Source organism: Papio anubis, chromosome 7 (genome assembly GCF_008728515.1).
Source record: "Papio anubis isolate 15944 chromosome 7, Panubis1.0, whole genome shotgun sequence".
NCBI classification, from domain to species: Eukaryota; Metazoa; Chordata; class Mammalia; order Primates; family Cercopithecidae; genus Papio; species Papio anubis.
Window position 1 is genome coordinate 160,340,434 of NC_044982.1, and position 26,441 is coordinate 160,366,874.

Sequence of the window (26,441 nt, forward strand, 5' to 3'; positions counted from 1 at the left end):
GGTAGAGCTCCCCCAAGATGCTGTTCAGGGCCTGGATTTCTCCAGTCCAAAATACTGCACCCTCACAGGGACCTAGAAATCCCAGCATCCTCTTCCAAAATTCTCACCTAGGCTGGGCCTCAGCGTAATCCTATTGAGCATGATTTTTAAGTCATCACCTTTCTTCAGAACCATATAAGGTTCTCATCATTGACCCAACCCAGGGCACCACTCCCCCCAACCCATGCATGCATCCACTGGGACCCAGATGTGCTCACCACAGCTTTGTGCAGGAGAGCAGGGCACCAGGAAGGGCCTGAGCTTCAGCTCACCAGGGGCCGAGCACCTGGCTGAGGGACACTGTCCCAGGGCCAGTGGGCCTCATGCAATTCTTCCTCCAGGGTCACCATCTGGAGGGGTGGGGGACAGTTGTCTAAACACGGCCTCACGCCTCCATGCAGGAAAGTGGGCAGGGCATGCTGGCTCACAGATGGTCTCCCTCCCTGGACTCAATACACGGGATTCATGTAAAACAGTGACGGTTATGCACTCAAGGAAACCTTGGCCCTCCCTGCCCCTGATCCCTGGAAGGAAAGGGTAGGCAGGTCATGGGATTCCAGCAAGACGCCCAGGCTGCACCCTACTGTAGGATCCTGGAGCACCTCCACTGCCCACACCAGCTCCCCCACATGACCTGGCCACACTTGGACCACTGGGCAAGGCCAGGGCCACCAACCAGCTCATGGCAAACCAAGGAGGCTGGACTGGATGCCATGTGCAGCTGCAGAACTGGCAGGCACATAGCCTGCCCCTGGATGTGGAAGGCACCTGTCCAGGCGCCTTCTATAAGCCTACACCAGAAATCGCATCCTGGAGTCCCAGGGCCACGTGCCTTCTCTGGTGGGTCCCCATTCATGCACCACGTACCTCCCAAACACAGAGCCAGGCCACACTCGGCCAATCAAGGGACACATGGTATCTTCTCCTTTCCTTTGGCTCAAGACTCCACCACCCTGTAGGTGACCCCATGTCTCAGAAGCAGCCAGAGCAGCAAATTGCTAGCACAGGTCCCTTGACAGTGGACCTTCCACCACAGGATGCCACCCTTCCAGCCACTCCACTTTGGGGAGGGGTGACCTCCAATGGGACGCAGGCTGCACCCTTGGCCCACGATTCCCAGGGCCAACCACCAGGTGCCGGCCAGAGCTCACCCTTGACCCAACCCTAGTGAGGCCGCACCACCCCCACCAGCCTCAAGGAGGCACCAGTGGGATGGCCCATTGCTCAACAGGGTCTGCCCCATTCTGGGCCCAGAGTATGGCTCAACCCTTGAGTCTTCACGGCCTGACTCTGTAAGCCCGATCACCCACACCCAACCCCCTGCAAGCCTCGGGGAGGAAGAGCTCCTGTATAAGACTCCTGGCCCCAGAGACCCTGTGGATGCCCTCATGTGACCTGGGCAGTCCTCCAGACCTGACCTGTGCACCAAGTCTCAGCTGAGATCTGCACTGCGTTGGGTTGAAGGAACCCTCTCCTGCCTGAACCTCTGTTACTCCTGCAGGGTTTCAGGGAAGGCATCTTTCTTGGGATCGATTTCCAAGGAAGCCGCCCTCCTGGAGAAACTATCTGTCCCTGGTGGGGATTTAGGTCGGCTCCCTGAGGAAGCGCTCGTGGCCTGAAGGGTGACCCTCAGTGGACCCCCATGGCCTGGCTCATGGGCCATGACCCCAGCAGGAGCCACTCACCTATGCTGCTCAAGGCCAGGGGCTCACCTGGGCAGAAGAGTTCACTGAAAGACACAGGGGAGAACGGGGGCTCAGGGAGGAGCCACCAACCTGCCCCAGCCCATGGGAGCCAGTGTGCCAACACCAAGCCCGCATGAGGAACCTGGGTTGCCACACAGAGGAGCACAGAGACAGGGTTGGGCATCCCCAAGGTGCTCTTCAGGGCCTCAAGGACTCCAGCCCAAAATACTGTGGCCCTGCCAGGGGACCTTGGGATCCCAGCATCCTCTTCCAAAATTCTCACCCAGGCTGGGCCTCAGCGTAATCCTATTGAGCATGATTTTTAAGTCATCACCTCTCTTCAGGACAATATAAGGTTCTCATCATTGACCCAACTAGGGCACCACCTCCCCACACATGCATCCATCGGGACCCAGATGTGCTCACCACAGCTCAGTGCAGGAGACCAGGGTGACAGGAAAGGCCTGAGCTTCAGTGTTCCAGGGGCTGGGCACCTGACTGACGACCACTCGCCCCAGGACAGCAGGCCCAACGAAAGTTTTCCTCTGGTCTCACCATCTAGGGGACAGGAGGTGGACCTGTGTCCAAATGGAACCTCACGCCTACAAGCGGGAAGGGAGTGGGGGATGCCAGCTCACGACTGCTCTCCCACCATGGACCCATGTGATGGGATCCATGTGAAACACTGATGTGTCATGGATGCAGGGGAACCTTGGCCCTCCCCACGACTGAACCCTGGAAGGACAGGGCAGGTGGGTCACTGGACTCGGGCAAGACGCCCTAGCTACGCCCTATTGCAGGCACATTGAGCACCTCCACTGCCCACGCTAGCTGCCTCTCACAATTCCAGGGCTGTATTGGCCCCTGAGGTGCAGGCCAGGGCCACCTACCCTCTCATAGGCAACCAAGGAGGTTGGCCCGGATGCCATGAACTGCTGATCTGGCAGTTGCATAGTCTGCCCCTGTGTGTGGAGGGTGAGAACCCAGGCCCCGCTCCACACCACACTGGAAATCGCAGCCTGGGGACCCAGGGCCTCGTGTGTTCTCTGGTGAGTCCCCATCCATGGCCACACAACACCTCCCACACACAGAGCGGGGCCACACTCAGTCAATCAGGGGACACCTGGTGTCTTCTCCTTTACTTTGACCCAAGATCCCACCCCCCTAGAGGTGACCCCATGGCTCAGATGCAGCCTGGACCACAAATTTCCAGGACAGGTCCTTCCACAGCAGGTCTCCCCACCTCAGGAGGACAGCCTTCCTGTCACTGCCGACAAAGAAGGGGTGACCCCCAGTGGGACATGGACTGTACCCTTGGCCCAAAGCCCACCAATTCCAGGCCGGAATGCAGCACCCTCAGGTGCCAGCTACAGCTAGTCTTGACACACCCTTAGGGAAACAGTGCCGCCCTACACTTGGCTCAAAGAGGCACCACTGGGATGGCCCATAGCTTAATAGGGTCGGTCCCACTCAGGGCCATAGGTTTGGAGAGATCCTTGCAAATCCGAAGCCCAACCCCATGGGCAGAATCGCACACACCTCTCCAAGGTCAGAGGGCCCCTGCAAGACCCCCTTGGCACCCAAGAGCCCTTGTGGCCACCCGCATGTGGCCTGGTTGTCCTAGAGGCCTGACCTGAGCCTGAGTCTTAGCGGGGCACTGCCCCGCATGGGGCTGAGGAAACCCTTTACTGTCTGGACCACTGTAACCCCTGCAGGGCTTCAGGGAAGGTATCCTCCTTGGGTCTGATTCCCAAGGAAGCCGCCCGTCTGGAGAACCCATTCCAAGTGGGTATTCAGGACAGCTCCTGAGAAAACTCTTGCGGCTGAAGGCTGATGCTCAGCAACCCCACGCAGCCTGGCTTATGGGCCATGACCCCAGCAGGATCCACTCACCGATGCTGGTCAATGCCAGGGGGTCTGCTAGGCAGAAGAGCTCACTGAAAGACACAGGGGAGAATGGGGGCTCAGGAAGGAGCTGCCAAAGTACCCTGGCCCCAGGTAAGGGGAGGGCCGACACCAAGCCCACATAGCGAGCCTGGCTGCCTCACGGAGGAGCGCAGAGACAGGGTTGGGCACCCTCCAGATGCCCTCAGAGCCTCCAGGTCTCCAGCCCAAAATACAGTGCTCCTGCCGGGGAACTTGTAATTCCCAGAATCCTCCTCCAAAATTCTCACCCAGGCTGGGCCTCAGCGTAATCCTATTGAGCATGATTTTTAAGTCATCACCTCTCTTCAGACAATACAAGGTTCTCATCATCGACCCAACCCAGCGCACCCCCTCCCCACACATGCATCCAGTGGGACCCTAATGTGCTCACCAAGTTCAATGCAGGAGACCAGGGCCCAGTAGGGCGCAAGCTTCAGCTCACCAGGGGCTGGGCACCTGGCTGATGGCCACTGGCCTGGGGCTAGCAGGCGCAATGCAAGTCTTCCTCTCTGGTCACCATCTGGAGGGACAGGGGACAGGTATCCAAACAGGGCCTCATGCCTCCATGCGGGAAAGCAGGGAGTGGGGGCTGGCTCACACATGTTCTCCCTCCATGGACCCATGTGATGGCATCCATATGAGATAATGATGGTCATGGACCCAGGGAACCCTTGGTCCTCTCCACCACTGAACCCTTGAAGGACAAGGTAGGCAGGTCATGGGGCTTGGGTAAGATGCCCAGGCTGTGCTGTACAGCAGACCCCTGGAGCACCTTCACCGCTCACAGTGGCTCCACTGCACGACTCTAGACCACAACAGAAACCTAGGGCAGGGATCAAGGCCGCCAACTAGCTCACAGCCAACCAAGGAGGCTGGCCCGGAAGCCAGGCGCTGCTGCCAACCTGGCAGTCCCACAGCCTGCCCCTGTGTGCGGAGAATGCCTGCCCAGGATCCTTCTCCAAGCGCACACCAGAAATCACAGCCTGGGTCCAGGGCCACGTGCTTTGTCTGCTGGGTCCTCATCCACACCCCAGACACCTGCCAAACACAGAGCTGGGCCACACTCAGCCAATCAGGAGCCACGTGGTACCCTCTCCTTTCCTTGGACCCAAGACCCCGCCACCCTGAAAGTGACCCCATGGCTCAGAAGCAGCCTGGGCCACAAATTCCTGGGACAGGTCCCTCATGAGGGTGCCTTCCAACCTCGGGATGCGACCCTTCCAGTCACTTACCTCGAAGAAGGGGTGACCCCCAGCAGCAGACGGGCTGCACCCTTGACTCAAAGCCCATGAGTCCCAGGGCCGGCCTGCAGCACCACAAAGCACCAGCCACAGCTCAGCCTTGACTCAACCAGTTGAAGCTGAACCGCCACCCATCAGGCTCAAGAAGGAGCTACTGGTGTGGCCCATTGCTCAACAGGGTCATTCACATTCAGGGCCATGAGTGGGGCACGATCCTTGAATCTCCGCAGACCCATCCCATGGGCCCGATCGCCCACCCATTTCCAGGGACGGCGAGCCCCCGAGTGATCCCCGTACCCAGAGCCTCTGCTGTCCCGCTCATTTGTCCTGGGCAGTCCTCGAGGACAGACTCGCAAACCGAGTGTCAGCTTGGAGCTGCCGTGCATGAGACTGAAGGAACCCTTTCCAGACTGGACCACCGTCACCCCTGCAGGGCTTCAGGGAAGGCATGGTATTGGGTCTGATTCCCCAGAAAGCTGCTTTCCTAGAGGACAAACCCATCTCTCCACAGGTGGGGATTAAGGTCCCTGAGGAAACCCTCCTGCCTGAAGGCTAATACTTGGTGACCCCATGCAGCCTGGCACATGGCCCACGACCCCAGCAGGATCCACTCACCTATGCTGGTCAATGCCAGGGTGCCCGCCTGGGTGGAAGAACTCACTAAAAGACACAGGGGAGAATGGTGGTCAGGGAGGAGCCGCCCATGTGCGTCGCTCCTGGGGAACAGGAGGGCTATCACCAAGCCCACACAGGGAGCCAGGACTGCCTCATGGAGGAGCACAGAGACAGGGTTGGACCCCCCAGATGCCCTTCAGGACTTCCAGGTCTCCAGCCCAAAATACAATGGTTCTTCCAGGGAACCTCGGGATCCCAGTGTCCTCTTTCAAAACCCTCACCTAGACTGGGCCTCAGCGTAATCCTATTGAGCATGATTTTTAAGTCATCACCTCTCTTCAGGACAATATAAGGTTCTCATCATCGACCCAACTCAGGGCACCACCTCCCAGTGCATGCTTCCAGCAGGACCCGGATGTGCTCACCACAGCTCAGTGCAGGACACCAGGGTGCCAGGAAGTGTTGAATGTTCAGTGCACCAGGGGCTGGACACCTAGCTGATGGACACTGGCCTGGGGCCATTGGGCCCAATTCAAGTCTTCCTCCAGCCTCACAATCTGGGGAAACAGGAGTAGGACAGGCATCCAAACACAACCTCATGCCTCCATGGAGGCAGAAGGTGGGGTGTGGCGGCTCAGGGATGCTTGCCTTCCATGGACCCATGTGATGGGATCCATGCAGACCACTGGCTTGTCTCGGACACAGGGCACCCAGTGATCTCTCAACACTGCACCCTGGAAAGACAGGGCAGGCGGGTCACTGGGCTTGGGCAAGAAGATCCGGTTGTGTCCTACTACAGGTCCCATGAGCACCTCCACTGCCCATGCCAGCTTCCCTGCATGACCCCAGGATCATGCCAGAACTACTGGGCACAGACTAGGGCCATCAACCAGCTCACAGCCAACCAAGGAGGCTGGCCCAGATGCCAGGTGCCACTGCAAAGCTGGCAGTCACATAGCCTGCCCCTGTGCATTGTGGGCACCCACCCAGGCACCCTATCCCAGCATGAAATGGAAATCGCAACCTGGGGTCCCAGGGCCACATGCTTTCTCTGGTGGGTGCTCATCCATGCCCCACGCACCTAAACACAGAGCAGGGCCACACTCGGCTAATCGGGGGACACATGGTGACTTCTCCTTTCCTTGGGTCCATGACCCGCTAACCTGGAGGTGACCCCGTGGCTCAGAAGCAGCATGGGCAGCATATTCCAGGGGTAAGACCCTTGACAGCAGGCCTTCCACCTCAGGAGGCCACCCTTCCTGACTCTTGCCAACAGGGAAGGGGTCACTTCCAGCCACAGGGAAGGGGAGATCCCCAGCAGGACGTGGACTGACCCTTTGGCCTAAAGCTGACGAGTCCATGGCTGAACTGTAGCACCACCAGGCACTGGCGAGAGCTCAGCCTTGACCCAAACCTAGGGAAATAGCACCGCCCCATCCAGGCCCAAACAGGTACCATGGGATGGCACATAGATCAACAGGGTCGGTCCCATTCAGGGCAATACGTCCTGTGCGATCCTTAAATCTCTGCAGCTCAACTCCATGGGCCCTATGCCCACCTTTCTCCAGGGATGGGGAGCTCCTGTATGACCCCATTGTGTCCCGAAGCCCCTGTGGCCCCCTTCATGTGGCCTGGTCAGTCCTCAAGGCCAGACCAGTGCATCAAGACTCAGCTGGGAGCTGCCCTGCTTGAGACTGAAGGAACCCTTTCCTGCCTGGACCACCGTCATCCCCGCAGGGCTGCAGGGAAGGCATCCTACTTGGGTCTAATTCCCAAAAAATCAGCCTTCCTGGAGGACCAATCCACCCCTCCCTGGTGCGGATTCAGGTCGGTTGCCTGTGAAAACCTTCCTGTCTCAAAAGCTGACCCTCGGTGACCCCACGCTGCCTGACTGATGACCCATGACCCCAGCAGGACCACTCACCTATGCTGGTCAGTGCCTGGGGGCTGCACCTGGGTGGAAGAGCTCACTGAAAGACACAAGGGAGAATGGGGGCTGTCAGAACCGGAGCACCGACACCAAGCCCACACGGGGAGCCTGAGCTGCCTCACAGAGGAGCACAGAGAAGGGGTCAGATCCCCATGAGATTCCATTCAGGGCCTCAAGGTCTCTAGCCCAAAATACACTGGCCATTCCGGGGAACTCCGGATCCCAGCATCTTCTTCCAAAATTCTCACCTAGGCTGGGCCTCAGCGTAATCCTATTGAGCATGATTTTTAAGTCATTACCTCTCTTCAGGACAATATAAGGTTCTCATCATCGACCCAACCCAGGGCACCGCCCCACAACCGCCCGCCACTCATGCATCCAGTGGGGCACAGATGGGCTCACCGCAGCTCAGTGCAGCAGACCAGGGTGCCAGGAAGGGCCTGAGCTTCAGCTAACCAGGGGCTGAGCACCTGGCTGAGAGACACTGGGCCAGAGCCAGCAGACCCAATGTAAGTCTTCCTCTGGGGTCACCATCTGGAGGGGTGGGGGACAGGTGTCCAAACAGAGCCTCATGTCTCCATGCAGGAAAGTGGGCAGGGTGGGGCTGGCTCACACATGCTCTTCCTCCATGGACTCATGAGATGAGATCCATGTAAAACCGTGATGGTCACAAACGCAAGGAACCCTTGGCCACTGAACCCTGGAATGACAGGGCAGGCGGGTCACAGGGTTGGAGCAAAACGCCCAGGCTGCACCCTACTGCAGGACCCTGGAGAACCTCCACTGCCCACGCAAAATCCCCTGCTCGACTCTGGGCTGCACCGGGACCACTGGGCAGGGCCACGGCCACCAACCAGCTCACAACAAACCAAGGAGGCTGGCCTCGATGCCACGTGCCACTGCAGACCTGGTAGTTACGTGGCCTGCCCCTGGGCATGAAATGAACCCATCCAGGCACCCTCTATAAGCTCACATCAGAAATTGCATCCTGGGTCCCCAGAGCCACGTGCCTTCTCTGGGGGGTCCCCATTCATGCACCGCACACCTCCCAAACACAGAGCTGGGCCACGCTCGGCCAATCAGAGGCCATGTGATGTCCTCTCCTTTCCTTCGGCTCAAGACCCCACCACCCTGGAGGTGACTCCATGGCTCAGAAGTAGCCTGGGCATCAAATTGCCGGGACAGGACCCTTAACAGTAGGCCTTCCACCACAGGATGCCACCCTTCCAGCTATTCCACTTCAGGTAGCAGTGACCTCCAATGGGACTCAGGCTGCACCCTTGGCCCAAAGCCCACGATTCCCAGGGCCAACCACCAGGTGCTGGCCAGAGCTCAGTCTTGACCCAAACCCACTGAGGCCACACCGCCCCTACCATGCTCAAGGAGGCACCACTGGGATGGCCCATTGCTCCACAGGTCAGTCCCATCAGGGCCATGGGTTGGGCCCAGTCCTTGAATCTTCATGGCCTGACTCCATAAGCTCGATCACCCACACCCTACCCCGATGCAAGCCTCAGGGACAGAGAGCTCCTGCATAACACCTGTGGCCCCCGGAGACCCAGTGGACCCCATCATGTGGCCTTGGAAGTGCTCCAGGCCTAAGCCGTGCCCCAAGTCTCAGGAGCTGCACTGCATTGGGTTGAAGGAACCCTCTCCTGCCTGGACCTACGTTACCCCTGCAGGGTTTCAGGGAAGGCGTCCTTCTGGGATCAGTTTCCAAGGAAGACGCCCTCCTGGAGAAACCAGCCATCCCTGGTGGGGATTCAGGTCAGCTCCCTAAGGAAACCCTAGTGGCCTGAAGGGTGACCCTCAGCAATCCCCTGCAGCCTGGCTCATGGCCCGTAACCCCAGCAAGATCCACTCACCTATGCTGCTCAAGGCCAGGGGCTCACCTGGGCAGAAGAGCTCACTGAAAGACAGAGGAGAAAAGGGGCTCAGGGAGGAGCCCCCAATGTGTCCTGCCCCCAGGGAACCAGAGTGCCAACACCAAGCCTGCACAAGCAGCCTGGGCTGCCACACAGAGGAGAGTAGAAGACAGGGTTGGGCATCCCGGAGGTGTCCTTCAGGGCCTCAAGGACTCCAGCCCAAAATACAGTGGCCCTGCCAGGGGACCTTGGGATCCCAGCGTCCTCTTCCAAAATTCTCACCTAGGCTGGGCCTCAGCGTAATCCTATTGAGCATGATTTTTAAGTCATCACCTGTCTTCAGGACAATATAAGGTTCTCATCATTGACGCAACTCAGGGCACCCCCCTCCCCACGCATGCATCCAGCGGGACCCAGATGTGCTCACCACAGCTCAGTGCAGGAGACCAGGGCACCAGGAAGGGCCTGAGCTTCAGTGCACTGGGGGCTGGGGACCTGACTGATGACTACTCGCCACGGGACAGTGGGCCCAACGAAAGTTTTCCTCTGGTCTCACCATCTGGGGGACAGGATGTGTACATGTATCCAAATGGAACCTCACGCCTCCACACGGGAAGGGGGTGGGGGGTGCCAGCTCATGATTGCTCTCCCACCATGGAGCCATGTGATGGGATCCATGTGAAACACTGACGTGTCATGGACGTGGGGGAACCTTGGCCCTTCCCACCACTGAAGCCTGGAAGGACAGGGCAGGCAGGTCACTGGGCTCAGGCAAGACACCCTGGCTATCTGCAGGCACCTTGAGAACTCCACTGCCCACTCCAGTTGCTTCGCATGACCCCAGGGCTGTACTGGCCCCCTGGGTGTAGGCCAGGGCCACCTACCATCTCATAGCCAACTAAGGAGGCTGGCCTGCATGCCATGCACCTCTGCCCATCTGGCAGTTGCATAGTCCTCCCCTCTGTGTGGAGGGCGAGTATCCAGGCCCCACTCCACACCACACCAGAAATTGCAGCCTGGGGACCCAGGGCCTCGTGTGTTCTCTGATACATCCCCATCCATGCCTCACACAACACCTCCCATACACAGAGCAGGGCCACACTCAGCCAATCGGGGAATGCATGGTGTCTTCTTCTCCTTTCCTTGACCCCACCACCCTGTAGGTGGCCCCGTAGCTCAGAAGCAGCCTGGACAGGTCCTTCCACAGCAGGCCTTCCCACCTCAGGAGGACCCCTTCCCACTACTCGCCCACAAGGAAGGTATGACCCCCAGTGGGACATGGGCTGTATGCTTGGCCCAAAGCCCACGAGTCCCAGGGCCAGACCATCATGGGGTCACTGGAGCTAGCCTTGACCCAACCTCATGGAAACAGTGCCACACCACACTTGGCTCAAAGATGCACCACTGGGATGGCCCATAGCTTAATAGGGTCACTCCCATTCAGGGCCATGGGTTTAGAGAGACCCTTGAAAATCAGAAGCCTGATCCCGTGGACCAAATCACACACACACCTCTCCAAGGTCGGAGAGCCCCTGCAAGACCCCCTTGGTACCCCAGAGCCCTTGTGGTCCCCCTCATGTGGCCTGGCCATCCTAGAGGCCTGATGTGAGCACCGAGTCTCAGCTGGGTGCCGCCCTGCATGGGGTTGAGGAAACCATTTACTGCCTGGACCATCGCAACAACTGCAGGGCTTCAGGGAAGGTATCTCCTTGGGTCCAATTCCTAAGAAAGCTGCCTTCCTGGAGAACCCATCCCAGGTGGGGATACACTTCAGCTCCTGAGGAAACCCTTGTGGCCAAAGGATGACTCTTGGAGACCCCACACAGCCTGGCTAATGAGTTATGACCACAGCAGGATCTACTCACCAATGCTGGTCAATGCCAGGGGGTCTGCTGGGCAGAAGAGCTCACTGAAAGACACAGGGGAGAATGGGGCCTATGGTGACGCTAAAAGTGCCCCAAGTACACCTGGGACAGGAGCTGACACCAAGCCCACATAGTGCCTGGCTGCCTCAATGGAGGAGGTGAACAGGCTGGGCACCTCCAGATGCCTCGAGCCTCCAGGTCTCCAGCCCAAAATACAGTGGACTCTCACAGGGAACTCCCTGTTTCCCAGCATCCTTCTTCCCTAGTGTACCTCACCCAGGCTGGGCCTCAGCGTGTGGGATCCTATTGAGCATGATTTTTATGTTTCCAGACAATATAAGGTTCTCATCATCGACCCAACCCAGGGCACCCCCTCCCCACATACGTATCCAGCAGGACCAAGATGTGCTCACCAAGCTCAATGCAGGAGACCAGGACCCAGGAGGGCCTGAGCTTCAGCTCAACAGGGGCTTGGCAACTGGCTACTGGCCTGGGTCCAGTGGGCACAACGCAAGTCTTCCTCTGGGGTCACCATCTGGAGGGACAGGGGACAGATGTCAAAACGGGGCTTCACGCCTCTGTGCGGGAAAGTGAGGAGGGGGTGCTGGGGCTCACATGCTCTCCCTCCATGGACCCATGTGATGGGTTCTATATGAAATAACGACAATCATGGACCCAGGGAAACCTTGGCCCTCTCTGCCACCAAACCCTCAAAGGACAGAGTACGCAAGAGACCGGGTTCGGGCAAGATGCCCAGGCTGTGCCATACAGCAGCCCCTGCGGCACCTCCACTGCCTATGGTGGCTCCACTGCATGACTCTGGACCACAACAGAACCCCTGGGCAGGGTCCAAGGTCACCAACCAGCTCATGGCCAACCAAGGAGGCTGGCCCAGATGCCAAGCACTGCCGCTGACCTGGCAGTCCCACAGCCTGCCCCAGTACAGGGAGGACACCCACCCAGGCTCCCTCTCCAAGCACGCACCAGAAATCGCAGCCTGGGAACCAGGGCCACATGCTTTCTCTGCTGGGTCCTCATCCACATCCCAGACCCCTGTCAAACACAGAGCTGGACCACACTTGGCCAATCAGGAGCCACATGGTGCCCCCTCCTTTCCTTTGGCCCAAGACCCTGCCACCCTGGAGGTGACCCCATGGCTCAGAAGCAGCCTGGGCAACAAATTCCTGGGACAGGACCCTTATGAGGGGGCCTTCCAACCTCAGGACGCAACCCTTCCCACCATTGACCTCGAAGAAAGGGTGACCCCCAGCAGTAGGCAGACTGCACCCTTGACCCAAATCCCATGATCTCAGGGCCAGCCTGGAGCACCATGAAGCACCAGGCATGGCTCAGCCTTGACCCAACCAGTTGAAGCCAAGCTGCCACCCACCAGGTTCCAGGAAGCGCCACTGGGGTGACCCATTGCTCAACAGGGTCATTCGCATTCAGGGCCATGAGTGGGGTGTGATCCTTGAATCTCCACAGCCTGACCCCATGGGCCCAACTGCCCACCCCTCTCTGGGGAAGGGACAGACTCACACACCATGTGTCAGCTTGGAGCTGCCCTGCATGAGACTAAAGGAACCCCTTCCAGACTGGACCACTGTCACCCCTGCAGGGCTTCAGGGAAGGCATCGTCTTGAGTCTGATTCCCCAGGAAGCTGCTTTCCTAGAGGACAAACCCATCTCTCCACAGTGAAAATTCAGGTCAACTCCCTGAGGAAACCCTCCTGCCTGAAGGCTAATACTTGGTAACCCCACACGCAGCCTGACTCATCACCCATGATGCCGCCAGGATCCACTCACCTATGCTGGTCACTGCCAGGAGTCTGCTGGGCAGAAGAGCTCACTGAAAGACACAGGGGAGAATGGGAGCTCACGAAGGAGCTACCCGTGCCCTTCAAGAGACTCTGTGCACAGGGAGCGCCAAGGGGGAGCCTGGGCTGCCTCACGGAGGAGTGCAGGACAGGGTTGGCACCTCCAGATGCCTCAGAGCCCAGGTCTCCGCAGCCCAAACACAGTGGATCTCACAGCTAGAACTCATGTTTCCCAGCGTCCTCTTCCAAAATTCTCCCCTAGGCTGGGCCTCAGCGTAATCCTATTGAGCATGATCTTTATGTCATCACCTCTCTTCAGACAATATAAGGTTCTCATCATCGACCCAACCCAGGGCACCCGCCTACCCACACACGTATCCAGCAGGACCGAGATGTGCTCACCAAGCTCAATGCAGGAGACCAGGACCCAGGAGGGCCTGAGCTTCAGCGCAACAGGGGTTGGGCAACTGGCTCACGGCCACTGGCCTGGGGCCAGCGGACACAATGCAAGTCTTCCTCTGGGGTCACCATCTGGAGGGACAGGGGATAGGTGTCCAAACAGGGCTTCATGCCTCTGTTTGGGAAAGGGAGGAAGGTGTGCTGGCTCACACATGCTCTCCCTCCATGGACCCATGTGATGGGATCTATATGAAATAACGACAATCATGGACCCAGGGAACCCTTGGCCCTCTCCGCCACCAAACTCTCAAAGGACAGGGTAGGCGAGTCACTGGGTTCAGGCAAGATGCCCAGGCTGTGCCATACAGCAGCCCCTGTGACACCTCCACTGCCCATGCTGGCTCCACTACACGACTCTGGACCACAACAGAACCCCTGGGCAGGGTCCAAGGTCATCAACCAGCTTACGGCCAACTAAGGAGGCTGGCCTGGATGCCAGGCACTGCTGTCGACCTGGCAGTCCCACAGCCTGCCCCTGTACAGGGAGGACACCAGCTCAGGCTCCCTCTCCAAGCACGCACCAGCAATCGCAGCCTGGGGTCAAGCGCCACGTGCTTTCTCTGGTGGGTCCTCACACACACCCCAGACCCCTGTCAAACACAGAGCTGGGCCACACTTGGCCAATCAGGAGCTACATAGTGCCCTCTCCTTTCCTTGGGCCCAAGACCCCACCATCCTGGAGGTGACCCCATGGCTCAGAAGCAGACTGGGCCACAAATTCCCAGGACAGGTCCCTCATGAGGGGGCCTTCCAACCTGGGGACGTGACCCTTCCCACCACTGACCTCGAATAAGGGGTGACCCCCAGCAGCAGGCGGGCTGCATCCTTGACCCAAAGCCCATGAGTCCCAGGGTTGGCCAACAGCACGACAAAGCACCAGCCATGGCTCAGCCTTGACCCAACCAGTTGAAGCCGAGTCGCCACCCACCAGGCTCATGGAGGTGCCACTGGGGTGGCCCATTGCTCAACAGGGTCATTCGCATTTAGTGCCATGAGTGGGGCGTGATCCTTGAATCTCCACAACCTGACCCCATGGGCCTGATTGCCCACCCCTCTCTGGGGAGGAAGAGTCCCCGTGTGATCCCTGTGCCACCCCAGAGCCTCTGCTGTCCCGCTCATTTGTCTTGGGCAGTCTTCGAGGAAAGACTTGCACACCAAGTGTCAGCTGGGAGCTGCCCTGCATGAGACTGAAGGAACCCCTTCCAGACTGGACCACTGTCACCCCTGCAGGGCTTCAGGGAAGGCATCATCTTGGGTCTGATTCCCCAGGAAGCCACCCTCCCGGAGGACAAACCCATCTCTCCACAGTGGAAATTCAGGTCGACTCCCTGAGGAAACCCTCCTGCCTGAAGGCTAATACTTGGTGACCCCACGCAGCCTGACTCATCACCCATGATGCCACCAGGACCCACTCACCTATGCTGGTCACTGCCAGGGGGTCTGCTGGGCAGAAGAGCTCACTGAAAGACACAGGGGAGAATGGGGGCTCAGGAAGGAGCCACCAAAGTACCCTGCCCCCAGGTAAGGGGAGGGCTGACACCAAGCCCACATAGTGAGCCTGGGCTGCCTCACGGAGGAGCGCAGAGACAGGGTTGGGCACCCTCCAGATGCCCTCAGAGCCTCCAGGTCTCCAGCCCAAAATACAGTGCTCCTGCCGGGAAACTTGTAATTCCCAGAATCCTCCTCTAATATTCTCACCCAGGCTGGGCCTCAGCGTAATCCTATTGAGCATGATTTTTATGTCATCACCTCTCTTCAGACAATATAAGGTTCTCATCATCGACCCAACCCAGGGCACCCCCCTCCCTGCACAGTCATCACAGGAACCCAGATGGGCTCACCACAGCTCAGTGCAGGAGAGTTGGACACCAGCAGGGTCTGAGCTACAGCGCACCGGGGGCTGGGCACCTGGCTGATGGACACTGGCCTGGGGCAAGAAGGCCCAAAGAGATTCTTCCTCGGGGCTCACCATCTGAGGGGACAGTGGAAGACATCACATCCACAGAAGTGATGGCCTCATCACTCCACACAGGGAACTGTGCAGGGGGTGCCAGCTCACCCATCCTTGCCCTCCATGGACCCATGTGATGAGATCCGTGGGGAACACGGACTCATCATGAACACAGGGGACCCTTGACCCTCCCTATCGCCGAACCCTGGAAGGACAGGGCAGGTGGGTCACTGTGCTCAGACCAGAACCCCCGGGCCACACCCTACCATGGGCCACACCCTACGGCATGCCCAGAGAGCACTTCCCCTGACGACATCGGTTCCCCCACATGACCCCAGGGCCACACCAGGACCACTGGGCCTGGGTCAGGGCCAACCAGCTCATGGCAAACCAAGGAGGCTGGCCTGGATGCCATGTGCCACTGCAGATGTGGCACTCACACAGCCTGCCCCTGGGCATGGAATGTACCCATCCAGGTGACCTCTACAAGCTCACACAGGAAATCACATCCTGGGTCCCTAGGGCCATGTGCCTTCTCTGGTGGGTCCCCATTCATGTACCACACACCTCCCAAACACAGAGCCAGGCCACACTTGGCCAATCAGGGGACACATGATGTCTTCTCCTTTCTTTCGGCTCAAAATATGCCACCCTGCCGGTGACCCCATGTCTCAGAAGCATCCTGGGCAGCAAATTGCCAGGACAGGACCCTTTACAGTGGGACTTCCCCAACACGATCCCACTCTTCTGGCCACTCCACTTCAACGAGGGGTGACTTTTAGCAGGCTGCGGGCCGCACCCTTGGCCCAAAGCCCACGATTCCCAGGGCCAGTCTGCAGCACCACCAGGTGAAGGTGAGAGGTCAGCCTTGACCCAACCCCACTGAGGCCACACCGCCCCAACCAGGCTCAAGGAGGCACTGCTGGGATGGCCAATTGCTCAACAGGGTCGGTCCATTCTGGGCCATGGGTTGGGACCAATCCTTGAATCTTCACAGCCCAACTCCATAAGCCTGATCACCCTCACCCTACCCCTCCACAAGCCTCGGGCACCAGGAGCTCACGCAAAACACCTGTGGCCCCCGGAGATACTGCAGACCCCCTCATGTGGCCTGGGAAGTCCTTCAGGCCTGACTCGTGCAATGAGTCTCAGCTAGGACATGCACTGTGTTGGGTTGAAGGAACTCTTTCCTGCCTGGACCGCCATCATTTCTGCATAGCTCCAAGGAATGCGTCCTTCTAGGGACAGATTTTCAAGGAAGCTGCCCTCCTGGAGAAACCATCCACCCCTGGTGGTTTCAGGTTGGGTCCCTGAGGAATCCCTCTTGGCCTGAAGGGTGACCCTCAGTGACCCAAAGCTGCCTGGCTCATGGCCCATGGCCCCAGCAGGATCCACTTACCTATCCCACTCAAGGCCAGGGGCTCGTGTGGACAGAAGAGTTCACTGAAAGACACACGGGAGAACCGGGGCTCAGGAAGGAGCCTCCAATATGCGCCGCCTGTGGGGAACTGAAGGGCCGACACCAAGTCCACACAGGGAGCCGGGGCTGCCTCAAGGATGAGTGCAGAGACAGGGTTGGGCATTCCTGAGATGCCCTTCAGGGCCTCCAGGTCTCCAGTCCAAAATACCGTGGCCCTGCTGGGACCATGGGATCCCAGCGTCCTCTTCCAAAATTCTCCCCTAGTCTGGGCCTCAGCGTAATCCTATTGAGCATGATTTTTATGTCATCACCTCTCTTCAGACAATATAAGGTTCTCATCATCGACCCAACCCAGGGCACCCCCCTCCCCACACACGCATCCAATGGGACCCAGATGTGCTCACCATAGCTCAGTGTAGGAGACCAGGGTGCCAGGAAGGGCCTGAGCTTCAGCGCACCAAAGTTGGGCACCTGGATGATGACCACCGGCCTGGGGCCAGCGACCCAAAGGCAAGTCTTCCTCTGGGGTCACCACCTGGGGGGATGGGAGGAGGACATGTGTCCAACCAGGGGCTCAGGCCTCCAGACAGGGAAGGGGGTGGAGGATGCCAGCTCACACTTGCTCTCTCTCTGTGGACCCATGTGATGAGATCCATGTGAAACACTGATGTGTCTCAGACGTGGGGGACCCTTTGCCCCCCAGCCACTGAACCATGGAAGGACAGGGCCGACAGGTTCCTGGGCTTCGGCAAGACACCCGGGCTGTGCCCTACTGCAGGCCTCTCAAGCACCTCCCTCGCCCATGCTGGCTTCCCTCATGATCCCGGGCGGCACCGGGACCCCCGGGCAGGGGCCAGGGACACTAACCAGCTCACAGCGAACCAAGGACGCTGGCCCGGACGCCATGCGCCACTGCCAACCCGGAAGTTGCACAGCCTGCCCTGTGCATGGAGGGCAAGCACCCAGGCCTCTCCTCAAGGTGCACTGGAAATCGCAGCCTGGGGCTTCAGGGCCACGAGCTTTCTCTGGTGGGTCCCAATCCATGCCCCACACAACACCTCCCACACACAGAGTGGGGCCACACTCAGTCAACCGGGAGACATATGGTGTCTTCTCCTTTCCTTGGGCCCAAGTCACCGCCACCCTGGAGATGACCTCATGGCTCAGAAGCAGCCTGGAGTGCAAATTTCCAGGAAAGTTCCTTCCACAGCAGGCTTTCCCACCTCAGGAGGATACCCTTCTCGCCACACGCCCATAAGGAAGGGGTGATCCCCCAGGGGGACACGGGCTGCACCCTTGGCCCAAAGCCCACGAGTCTCATGGCTGGATTGCACCACCATCAGCGATTGGCCGGAGCTAGTCTTGACCCTACCTCAGAGAAACAGCGCCACCCCCACATGGCTCAAAGAGGTGTTACTGGGAGGGCCCATTGCTTAACAGGGTCGGTCCCATTGAGGGTCATGGGTTTGGTGCAATCCTCGAATCTCCACGGCCCGACCCAACGGGCCAAATTGCCCACCCTTCTCTGGGGTTGGAGAGCCCCCGTGAGATGCCCGTGGTGCCCCAGAGCCCTTGTGGCCCTGTCATGTGGCCTGGCCATCCTAGAGGCCTGACCCGAGCACCAAGGCTGAGCTGGGCACTGCCCAGCTTCACTGCCCTGTGTGGGGCTGAGGATACCCTTTCCTGCCTGGACCACTGCCACCCCTGCAGAGCTTCAGAGAAGGCCTCTGCCTTGTGTCCACTTCCCAAGGAAGCCTCCCTCCTGGAGAACACATCCCCAGTCGGGATTCAGATCAGCTCCTGAGGAAACCCAGGTGACCTGAGGGCTGACCCTCGGGGACCCCATGCTGCTTGGCTAATGGCCCATGATACCAGCAGTATCCACTCACCTATGCCAGTCAATCCCAGGGGGTCTGCTGGTGGGAAGAGCTCACTGAAAGACACCGAGGAGAATCTGACTCAGGAAGGAGCCGCCAATGTGTCCCACCCCCGGGGAAGCTGAGTGCGGACACCAAGCCCACACAGGAAGCCTGGTGTGCCTAATGAAGGAGCACAGACAGGGTTGGGTACCCCTCCATGAGATGCCCTTCAGGGTCTTGAGGTCTCCAGCCTAAAATACAGTGGTCCTGCCGGGGACCTTGTGATTCCCAGCGTCCTCTATCAAAATTCTCCCCTAAGTTGGGCCTCAGCGTAATCCTATTGAGCATGATTTTTAAGTCATCACCTCTCTTCAGGACAATATAAGGTTCTCATCATCGACCCAACCCAGGACACCCCCATCCCCACTCACACATCCAGAGGGACCCGGATGGGCTCACCATACCTCAGTGCAGGAGACCAGGATGACAGGAAGGACCTAAACTTTAGCACACGGGAGGCTGAGCACGTGGTTGACAGACACTGGTCCGGGGCCAAAGGGCTTAACGCAATTCTTCCTCTGTGCTCACCATCTGGAGGGACAGGGGAAAGGTGTCCAAACTGGGTCTTAAGATTCCATGCAGGAAAGCAGGGAGGGGCTGCTGGCTACACATGCTCTACCTCCATGGACTCATGTGATGGGATCCATGTAAAATAGGGGCAGTTATGGACCCGGGGAACCCTTGTACCCACCACTGAACGCTGGAAGGACAGGACAGCTGAGTAACTAGGCTCAAGCAAGATGCCCAGGCTGTGCCCTACCGCAGGCCCCTGGAGCACTTCCACTGTCCAAGCCAGCTTCCCTGTACTTCCTGGGCTGCATTGTGACCCCTGGGTAAGAGCTAGGATCACCAACCAGCTCAGGCAAACCAAGGAGGCTTGCTCTGAAGCTAGGCGCCACTGTAGACCTGGCAGACACACAGCCTGCCCCTGCACGGGGACGGTGCACAGACTCCCTTTCCAAGCACGCACCAAAAATCACAGCCTGGGGCCACCCTCATGTGGCCTGGGCAGTCCTCAAGGCCAGACCCTAGCGCCCAGTCTCAGCTGGGAGCTGCCCTGCGTGGGACTAATGGAACCCTTTCTTGCCTGGACCAATGTCACTCCTGCAGTGCTTCAGGGAAGGTGTCTTCCTTGGGTCAGATGCCTCCTGTCCTGAAGGCTGACCCTCAGGGACCCCACGTGGCCTGGTCCATGGCCCATGAGCCTAGCAGGATCCACTCACCCATGCCGCTCGAGGCCAGGGGTCCTCCTGGGTGAAAGAGTTCACTGAAAGACACAAGGGGAGAAAAGGGGCTCAGGGATGAGTCCCTCACATGCACCGCCCAGGGGAATCGGAGTACTGACACGAAGCTTGCACAGAGAGCCTGGACTGCTTCACGGAGGAACGCAGAGACAGGTTTGGGCCCCCTCCAGGTGCCCTTCAAGGACTCCAGGTCTCCAGCCCAAAATATAGTGGCCCTGTTGGGGACCTAGGGATCCCAGCATCCTCTTCCAAAATTCTCACCCAGGCTGGGCCTCAGCGTAATCCTATTGAGCATGATTTTTAAGTCATCACCTCTCTTCAGAACAATATAAGGTTCTCATCATCGACCCAACCCAGGGCACCCCCTCCCTGCTTAGGCATCCAATGGCACCCTGATGGGCTCACCCAAGCTCAATGCAGAGACCAAGGCGACAGGAAGGGCCAGAGCTTCAGTACAACAGGGGCTAGGCACCTGGCTGATGGACCCTGGCCCGGGGACAGTGGGCCCAACATGAGTCCTCATCCAGGGTCACCATCTCCCGAGGAACAGGAAGAGGACAGGTGTCCCAGAAACACCCTCACCCCTCCATGCGGGCAGAGGGGTGGGGAGTGTGCCAGCTCAGGATACTCACCTTCCATGGACCATGTGATGAATCCATGTGGAATACTGGCCGTCACAGGCGCAGGGCACTTAGCTCTCCACCACTGAACCCTGAAACGACAGGACAGGTGAGTCACTGGGCTCAGGCTACAAGCCAGGAGCTGCATCTACTGCAGGCCACACAAGTGCACCTCCACACATGCCAGCTCCCCTGCATGACACCAGGGTCACCCCAGGACCCACCCGGTGGGCAGGCCAGGGCCACCCAACAGTTCATGGTCAGCAAGGAGGCTGGTCGGATGCCTGATGCTGCTGCAGAGCTGGCAGTCACGTAGCCAGTCCCTGTGCATGGTGGGCACCCACCCACCCGTGCTGTATCAAGCATGTACTGGAAATCACAACCTGGGGTCCCAGGGCCATGTGCTTTTCTCTGGTGGGTCTCATCCACATGCCCTCACACCTCACAAACACACAGCCTGGCTGCACTCGACTAATCAGGGAGAACAGTGTCTTCTCCTTTCCTCGGGCCCAGGACCCCACCACACTGGTGACTCCATGACTCAGAAGCAGCATGGGCAGCAAATTTCCAGGACTAGACCCTCAACAGCGGGCCTTCCCACTCCAGGAGGCCACCCTCCCCAACATTAGCCCACTGGGAAGGGATAACTTCCAGCCACAGGGGAAGGGGGTGACCAGCCCGGAGTCTGGGCTGCACTGCCAGCCCCAAGCCCATGAGTCCAAGGGCTGGACTACAGCACCACCAGGCGCCAGCCAGAGCTCAGCCTTGACGTAAACCCAGTGAAACAGCACCGACTCCCTTCAGGCTTGAAGAGGCCCATGGGATGGCCCATTGCTCAACAGGGGGGTCCCATTCAGGGCCATGTGTCAGGTGCGATCCTTGAATCTCAACAGCTCAACTCCATGGGCCCGATCACCCACCTTTCTCCAGGGACAGAGAGCGCCTGTGGGATCCCTATGGTACCCCGGAGCTCCTGTGGCCCCCCTCATATGGCCAGGACAGTCCTCGAGTCCAGACGCAAGCACCGAGACTCAGCTGGGAGATGCCCTGGGTGGAACTGAAGGAACCCTTTCCTGCCTGGACCACCGTCACCCCTGCAGGTCTTCAGGGAAGGCATCCTCCTTGGTTCCTGTTTCCCAGGAAGCCGCTCTCCTGGAGAACTCAACTCTTCCCAGTGGGGATTCAGGTTGGCTCCCTGAGGAAACCCTTCTTTCCCAAAGGCTGACCTTTGACGACCCCACGCGGCCTGGCTCAAGGCCCATGATACCAGCCACTCACCTATGCCAGTGAATGCCAGGGGGCCCTCCCATGTGGAAGAGCTCACTGAAAGACACAAGGGGAGAACAGGGCTCAGAAAGGAGCTTCCACTGTGCCTCAACCTGGGGAACTGGAGGGCTGACACCAAGCCCGCACAGGGAGCCCAGGCTGCCTCATGGAGGAGCACAGAGACAGGGTCGGGCACCCCGAAGATGCCCTTCACGTCCTCCAGGTCTCCAGCCAAAAATATAGGGGCTCTCCTGGGGACCTCGGGATCCCAGCATCCTCTTCCAAAACCCTCACCTAGACTGGGCCTCAGCGTAATCCTATTGAGCATGATTTTTAAGTCATCACCTCTCTTCAGACAATATAAGGTTCTCATCATCGACCCAACCCAGGGCAACCCCCTCCCTGCACATGCATCCAGCAGGATCCAGATGTGCTCACCACAGCTCAATGCAGGAGACCAAGGCGCCAGGAAGGGCCTGATCTTCAGTGCACCAGAGGCTGGGCACCTGGCTGACGGACGCTGACCTGGGGCCATTGGGTCCAGTGCAAAGTCTTCCTCTGGGCTCAACATCTGGGGAAACAGTAGGACAGGTGTGCAAACACAACCTCACCCCTCCATGGGGGCAGAAGGTGGGGTGTGTCGGCTGAGGGGATGCTCACCCTCCATGGACCCATGTGATGGGATGCACGTGGAACACTGGCCCATCATGGACTCAGGGCACCCAATGCTCTCTCAGCCACCGAACCCTGGAAAGACAGGATAGGCAGGTCACTGGGCTTGGACAAGAAGCCCCGGCTGTGTCCTACTGCAGGTCCCATGAGCACCTCCACTGCCCATGCTGGCTCCCCTACAGGACCCCAGGGTCATGCCAGATGTACTGGGCACAGGCCAGGGCTACCATTCAGCTCACAGCCAACCAAGGAGGCTGGCCCGGGTGCCAGATGCTGCTGCAGACCTGCAAGTCACACAGCCTATCCCTGTGCACTGTGGGCACCCACCCAGGTGCCCTATCCTAGCAGCATGAACTGGAAATTGCAACCTGGGGTCCCAGGGCCACATGCTTTCTCTGGTGGGTCCCCATCCATGCCCCACACACCTCCTAAACACAGAGCAGGGCCACACTCGGCTAATCGGGGACACATGGTGACTTCTCCTTTCCTTGGGCCCAAGACCTGCTACCCTGGAGGTGACCCCATTGCTCAGAAGCAGCATGGGCAGCATATTCTAGGGACAAGACCCTTGACAGCAGGCCTTCCACCTCAGGAGGCCACCCTTCCTGACTCTTGCCAATGGGGAAGTGGTGACTTCCAGCCACAGGAAAGGGGAGATCCCCAGCACAGGGGATCCTTTAGACACAGAGCTGACCCTTTGGCCCAAAACTAACGAGTCTATGACTGGACAATAGCACCACCAGGCACCGGCCAGAGCTCAGCCTTGACCCAAACCTAGGGAAACAGCACCGCCCCCTTCAGGCTCAAAGAGGCGCCCTGGGATGGCACATTGCACAACAGGGTTGGTCCCATTCAGGGCAATAATTTGTGTGCAATTCTTGAATCTCTGCAGCTTGAATCCATGGGCCCTATGCCCACCTTTCTCTGGGGATGGAGAGATCCTGTGTGACCCCATGGCATCCTGAAGCCCCTGTGGCCCCCCTCATGTGGCCTGGTCAGTCGTCAAGGCCAGACCAATGCACTGAGACTCAGCTGGGAGCTCCCCTACGTGAAACTGAAGGAACCCTTTCCTGCCTGGATCACCGTCATCCCCACAGGGCTGCAGGGAAGGCATCCTCCTTGGGTCTGATTCCCAGAAAAGCAGCCGTCTTGGAGGACCAACCCACCCCTCCCTGGTGCGGATTCAGGTCGGCTGCCCGCGGAAACCCTCCTGTCTCAAAGGCGGACCCTCAGTGAACCCTCGCTGCTGATGACCCATGACCCCAGCAGGACCACTCACCTATGCCAGTCAATGCCTGGGGGCCCCACCTAGCCAGACGAGCTCACTGAAAGACACAAGGGAGAATGGGGGCTCAGGGAACCGGAGCCCAAGCCCACACAGCGAACCTGGGCTGCCTCAAGGAGGAGCGCAGAGACAGGGTTGGGCCCCCCGGAGATGCCGTTCAGAGTCTCAAGGTCTCCTGCCTAAAATATAGTGGCCATGCCAGGGAGCTCGGGATCCCAGCATCTTCTTCCAAAATTCTCACCTAGGCTGGGCCTCAGCGTAATCCTATTGAGCATGATTTTTAAGTCATCACCTCTCTTCAGGACAATATAAGGTTCTCATCATTGACCCAACCCAGTACAACCCCCTCCCTGCACATGTATCCAGAGGGACCCGGATGTGCTCACCACAGCTCAGTGCAGGAGACCAGGGCGCCAGGAAGGGCCTGAGCTTCAGCTCACTAGGGGCTGAGCACCTGGCTGAGAGACACTGGCCCGGGGCCAGCAGACCCAATGCACGTCTTCCTCTGGGGTCACCATCTGGAGGGGTGGGGGAACAGGTGTAGAGACACAGCCTCATGCCTCCATGCACAAAAGTGGGCATGGGGTGCTGGCTAACACACGCTCTCCCTCCATGGACTCAAGAGATGGGATCCCTATAAACAGTGATGGTCAAGAACGCGGGGAACCCTTGGCCCTCCTTGTCACAGAAACCTGAAAGGACAGGGCAGGCAGGTCACAGGATTTGAGCAAGATGTCCAGGATGCACCCTATTGCAGGCTCCTGGAGCCCTTCCACTGCCCACACCAGCTCCCCCGCATGACTCTGTGCCACAACGGGACCACTGGGCAGGGCCGGGACCACCAACCAGCTCACAGCAAACCAAGTAGGCTGACCTGAATGCCACGTGCCACGGCAGACACCCTCTACAAGCTCACACCAGAAATCGTATCCTGGAGCCCCAGGGCCACGTGCCTTCTCTGATGGGTCCCCATTCATGCACCACATACCTCCAAACGCAGAGCCGGGCCATGCTCAATCAATCAGGGACACATGATATCTTTGCCTTTCCTTCGGCTCAAGACCCCGCCACCCTGGAGGTGACCCCATGACTTAGAAGCAGCCTGGGCAGCAAATTGCCGGCACAGGACCCTTGACAGTGTGCTTTCCACCACAGGTTGCCATCCTTCTGGCCACTCCACTTCGGGGAGGGGTGACCTATAGCTGGACGCAGGCTGCACCCTTGGCCCAAAGCCCACGATTCCCAGGGCCAGCCTGCAGCACCACCAGGTGAAGGCCAGAGCTCAGTCTTGACCCAAACCCACTGGGGCCACACCGCCCCCACCAGGCTCAAGGAGGCACCACTGGGATGGCCCATTGCTCCACAGGTCAGTCCCATCAGGGCCATGGGTTAGGCTCGATCCTTGAATCTTCACGGACTGACTCCATAAGCCCGATCACCCTGTCCCTTTGCAAGCCTCGGGGACCGAGAGCTCCCGCATAACACCTGTTGCCCCCAGTGACCCTGTGGACCCCCTCATATGGCCTGGAAAGCCCTCCAGGCCTGACTTGTGCACTGAGTCTCAGCTAGAACACGCACTGCGTTGAGTTGAAGGAACCCTCTCCTGTTTGGACCTCCGTCATCTCTGCACGGCTTCAGGGAAGGCATCCTTCTTGGGACCAATATCTAAGGAAGCTGTCCTCCTGGAGAAACCATCCATCCCCGGTGGGTTTCAGATGGGCTCCCTGAGGAATCCTTCGTGGCCTGAAGGGTGACCCTCAGTGACCCAAAGCGACCTGGCTCATGGTCCATGACCCCAGCAGGATCCACTTACCTATCCCACTTAAGGCCAGGGGTCCCCCTTGGCAGAAGAGCTCACTGAAAGACACAGACACAAGGGAGAACAGGGGCTCAGGAAGGAGGAGCCTCCAGTGTGCCTCAACCCCAGGGAACTAGAGGGCCGACACCAAGACCGCACAGGGAGCCTGGGCTGCCTCACGGAGGAGCGCAGAGATAGGGTTGGACACCCCAAGATGAACTTCAGGGACTCCAGGTCTCTAGCCCAAAAATACAGTGGCCCTGCCAGGGACCTTGGCATCTCAGCATCCTCTTCCAAAATTCTCACCTAGGCCGGGCCTCAGCGTAATCCTATTGAGCATGATTTTTAAGTCATCACCTCTCTTCAGGACAATATAAGGTTCTCATCATCGACCCAACCCAGGGCACCCCCCTCCCCGCACATGCATCCAGCTGGACCCAGATGTGCTCACCACAGCTCAGGGCAGGAGACCAAGGCACCAGGAAGGGCTTGAGCTTAAGTGCACCAAGGGCTGGACACCTGGCTGATGGACACTGGCCTGGGGCCAGTGGTCCCAAAGCAAGTCTTCCTTTGCAGTCACCATCTGGGGGGACAGGAGGAGGACAGGTGTCCAACCAGAGGTTTGGGCCTCCACACGGGGAAGGGGGTGGGGGGTGCTAGCTCACACATGCTCTCTCTCTGTGGACCCATGTGATAGGATCCATGGAAAACACTGATGTGTCATGGATGGGGGGGACCCTTTGCCCTCCCAGCCACTGAACCACGGAAAGACAGGGCAGGTGGGTTCCTGGGTTCAGGCAAGACGCCTGGGCTGTGCCCTACTG

At 58.9% G+C, this 26,441-nt stretch overlaps 1 protein-coding gene, 14 non-coding genes and 1 pseudogene across 38 annotated transcripts in view; all 16 read right to left on the bottom strand.

The window, feature by feature from the left end:
- Nucleotides 1-26,441, bottom strand: part of LOC103885667 — a 94,117-nt gene that overhangs the window by 59,819 nt on the left and 7,857 nt on the right. For 2 of the 24 annotated variants that reach the window (XR_004185264.1, XR_004185263.1), the window contains exons 1-13: nucleotides 19,137-19,813; nucleotides 17,218-18,746; nucleotides 14,859-14,902; nucleotides 13,386-13,514; nucleotides 11,580-13,015; nucleotides 7,839-11,210; nucleotides 7,431-7,476; nucleotides 5,932-6,063; nucleotides 4,042-5,551; nucleotides 3,618-3,661; nucleotides 2,151-2,282; nucleotides 907-1,768; nucleotides 258-389 (exon numbers count right to left, since the gene is read on the bottom strand). The gene's annotated coding sequence lies outside the window, so the exon portion shown is untranslated. Of the gene's footprint in view, nucleotides 1-257; nucleotides 390-906; nucleotides 1,769-2,150; nucleotides 2,283-3,617; nucleotides 3,662-4,041; nucleotides 5,552-5,931; nucleotides 7,477-7,838; nucleotides 11,211-11,579; nucleotides 13,016-13,385; nucleotides 13,515-14,858; nucleotides 14,903-17,217; nucleotides 18,747-19,136; nucleotides 19,814-19,955; nucleotides 21,920-22,300; nucleotides 22,434-22,522; nucleotides 22,610-23,813; nucleotides 23,860-24,205; nucleotides 25,677-26,068; nucleotides 26,201-26,441 lie in introns of those variants that run through there. The other 22 variants (XR_004185278.1, XR_004185277.1, XR_004185267.1 and 19 more) reach the window with 21 other exon arrangements.
- LOC116276096 lies at nucleotides 115-196 on the bottom strand. Its single transcript, XR_004185541.1, has one exon. It is a non-coding gene; the product is annotated as a small nucleolar RNA SNORD115 (small nucleolar RNA).
- LOC116276074 lies at nucleotides 2,015-2,096 on the bottom strand. Its single transcript, XR_004185519.1, has one exon. It is a non-coding gene; the product is annotated as a small nucleolar RNA SNORD115 (small nucleolar RNA).
- LOC116276108 lies at nucleotides 3,906-3,986 on the bottom strand. Its single transcript, XR_004185552.1, has one exon. It is a non-coding gene; the product is annotated as a small nucleolar RNA SNORD115 (small nucleolar RNA).
- On the bottom strand, nucleotides 5,795-5,876 carry LOC116276078. Its single transcript, XR_004185523.1, has one exon. It is a non-coding gene; the product is annotated as a small nucleolar RNA SNORD115 (small nucleolar RNA).
- Nucleotides 7,692-7,773, bottom strand: LOC116276097. The gene has a single exon (XR_004185542.1). It is a non-coding gene; the product is annotated as a small nucleolar RNA SNORD115 (small nucleolar RNA).
- Nucleotides 9,591-9,672, bottom strand: LOC116276109. The gene has a single exon (XR_004185553.1). It is a non-coding gene; the product is annotated as a small nucleolar RNA SNORD115 (small nucleolar RNA).
- Nucleotides 11,450-11,524, bottom strand: LOC116276122 (annotated as a pseudogene).
- On the bottom strand, nucleotides 13,249-13,329 carry LOC116276111. Its single transcript, XR_004185555.1, has one exon. It is a non-coding gene; the product is annotated as a small nucleolar RNA SNORD115 (small nucleolar RNA).
- On the bottom strand, nucleotides 15,148-15,228 carry LOC116276106. The gene has a single exon (XR_004185550.1). It is a non-coding gene; the product is annotated as a small nucleolar RNA SNORD115 (small nucleolar RNA).
- Nucleotides 17,081-17,161, bottom strand: LOC116276107. Its single transcript, XR_004185551.1, has one exon. It is a non-coding gene; the product is annotated as a small nucleolar RNA SNORD115 (small nucleolar RNA).
- On the bottom strand, nucleotides 18,994-19,075 carry LOC116276079. The gene has a single exon (XR_004185524.1). It is a non-coding gene; the product is annotated as a small nucleolar RNA SNORD115 (small nucleolar RNA).
- On the bottom strand, nucleotides 20,245-20,326 carry LOC116276086. The gene has a single exon (XR_004185531.1). It is a non-coding gene; the product is annotated as a small nucleolar RNA SNORD115 (small nucleolar RNA).
- On the bottom strand, nucleotides 22,164-22,244 carry LOC116276102. The gene has a single exon (XR_004185547.1). It is a non-coding gene; the product is annotated as a small nucleolar RNA SNORD115 (small nucleolar RNA).
- On the bottom strand, nucleotides 24,068-24,149 carry LOC116276075. Its single transcript, XR_004185520.1, has one exon. It is a non-coding gene; the product is annotated as a small nucleolar RNA SNORD115 (small nucleolar RNA).
- Nucleotides 25,931-26,012, bottom strand: LOC116276080. The gene has a single exon (XR_004185525.1). It is a non-coding gene; the product is annotated as a small nucleolar RNA SNORD115 (small nucleolar RNA).